The sequence below is a fragment of the Triticum dicoccoides genome, chromosome 5B (assembly GCF_002162155.2).
Source record: "Triticum dicoccoides isolate Atlit2015 ecotype Zavitan chromosome 5B, WEW_v2.0, whole genome shotgun sequence".
Lineage (NCBI taxonomy): Eukaryota > Viridiplantae > Streptophyta > Magnoliopsida > Poales > Poaceae > Triticum > Triticum dicoccoides.
Window position 1 is genome coordinate 611,201,312 of NC_041389.1, and position 2,432 is coordinate 611,203,743.

Sequence of the window (2,432 nt, forward strand, 5' to 3'; positions counted from 1 at the left end):
ACCCATAGTCGCCACCGCCGTCGCAACCCAAACCCTCTTCCTCCCACCCTGATCCGCTGTCACCCCCACCGCCTACGACCCAGATCGAGCAAGCGAGGCGGTGCTTCCAGACCCGCGACGACGGCAGAGGGACAGGGCCGGCGGCGTGTGCCAGATCTGCGCCGACGACCTAGGCACCACGCTCGAAGGCAAGGTCTTCAGCGCAACCCCCCAACCCCATCCACCCCCACCCACCCACCACAGCAACAAGGGCAAGTGTGCATCAACATCAGACGACTCGTCCTAGATTGTGATTCGCGGAGGCGTTTCTCGGCGGCCAGATGAGCTCCCGGATGGCTGGATCGGTCCTCCTCCGTTGCGCTGGCGCTGGCGCAAACCGCCTCTTCGCCACCACGGCGACGTCCCCGGGGGCCAGGACCTCCCTCGCCGGCGGCAAGGGCGCGTTGGTGCGGATGATGTCCACTTCCGCGGCCTCGGAGGTGGTCATGGCGGAGGCGACCAAGGGCGATGGTTAGAAGAAGAAGGTGGCGATCAACAGCTACTTGGGGGATCGAGCAGTCGAAGAAGCTGGTGCGTGAGGAAGGCACCGAGTGGAAGTGGTCTTGCTTCAGGGTACGCTCTTCCCTTGCTTCCTCTGCTCTGCTTTTCCCGTTTCGGTTCCGTCGCCGGCGACGGGTCGCCAAATGGGAGCGCGCGTGCGGTCAATGTGCGCTGTAATTTTATTTACTTGTTGCGCCGCCGCTGTGTGTGATTCATTAGTTGGTTTCGCTGCCGCAGCCATGGGGGACGTACACCGCGGACATGTCGATCGATCTGACCAAGCACCACGTGCCCAACACGATGCTCGACAAGATCGCCTACTACACCGCCAAGTCCCAGCGCTTCCCCACCGAAATCTTCTTCCAGGTACACGCACTTCCTGGTCTGGCGCCCCTGCTACATGCACGAGTGCAAGCGTCACGTGGCCGTGAGTAGGCCAGTTCCACGCCAACAAGATGAACCTGGGCACTGCAACTACCTATGTGAACACGCGATTCTTCTTCCTGATTCGATTTGGTGTTGATTTGATTGATTCCAGATGCATCTAATTCTTCTTCTCAGGTACTCTTCTGTTGATGAACTTCCTCCACACCTGCAGTGACAAGAAAACACTGAAGAAGTGGTTCTTCATCGACAAGACAGTTGGCTAAGAAAATCCAGCTGAAAGAGAGACAACCATCGTACCTGCCTGAGAAAGATCCTGCCTACAGTGCATGGATGGTAAGGTTTGTTTCATGATTCGGTTTTGGGTTATGTAGTAAGCAGTAGTCTAGTTACAATGCCTCTTCTGAAGAAAGACATGCAGATATCCGTCTTGTGTTGCATGCCTATGAAGCGTATCTGTTGTCAATGCTATCCGTCTTGGCACATGTCTTCTCGCCTGGCCCTGCATGTGGTATGCTTGCTAGTTCCTTCTACTGGCATCCCCATCTCTCACCACCATTGCGTAGATAGATTAGCAGGATTAGCTCACTGGAGACTACTAGAGAGCATACCGAGCTCACATTTTCAGATTTGTTGTGTGCATAAACAGATTTTACTTAAAAGCTCCCTGTAACCTTTTGTTTCATTGGTCAATCACGATAGCAGCGATGCCGGGGGAGCTCCCCTACACACCTATGCATTCTAATTGTCACATACATGTATCTAGTTCTCCTCATAAAATATTTGCATGCATGACAAAGCTCTAACGCGTACACTGTCATGCTTACTTAGATTAGAAGCATTCTGTACAAGACAAACTACTATATGCTAGTCTTACTTACACTCTATGTGGGGCAATCTCATTTAATTTTCTAGCATGTTTAATTTAACATTCTAATATATTTCTTTGAAACAATAGTCTAGCATAACTTATTAACTTCATTTTTTTAAAACAGATAATACATATTGAATTATTCATATTAATCTAAAATAATAACCAAACAACTACAGGACTGTGCATTAGTAGCATGCATGTGTGACTTCGTTTTTGGTGTGTTCTGCTTGCAGGTCATTGTTGTGAAGGCCCCACAGGAAGGCGTCGAGGATTTGGCACAAGGCCGGTGATCGAGTCTATGCTCTCTCCTCCATGGAAAGACCTATGTTCAGCTTGCTTGACTGAACAGTGTGTGTGGAACAGATTCTTGTCTGAATTCTCTTCTTGTGGGAGTATGAACTTGCTTGTAGTATCTTGGAGTATCAACTTGGAGCATCTGGTTAGAGTAGCATCTTGCAACACATTCGATTACTCCAGTACTGATAGTTAGAGTAGCATCTTGCAAAATGGAGTAGTTAGAGTAGCATCTTCGATTAACTAAATTGATGATTACTGCTGTTAAATTGGGACTTGCAAGCAGTAGTTCCCTCTTCTTATCTCTTCTCTCTTGCAGTAGTAGTTTCTTGCAGTAGTT

The 2,432-nt window shown here is 49.7% G+C and overlaps 1 long non-coding RNA gene across 1 annotated transcript; it reads left to right on the plus strand.

The window, feature by feature from the left end:
- Positions 1-926: 926 nt before the first annotated feature.
- On the plus strand, positions 927-2,054 carry LOC119306319. Its single transcript, XR_005148921.1, has 3 exons — positions 927-1,022; positions 1,102-1,265; positions 2,032-2,054. It is a non-coding gene; the product is annotated as an uncharacterized LOC119306319 (long non-coding RNA).
- The last annotated feature ends 378 nt before the right edge of the window (positions 2,055-2,432 follow it).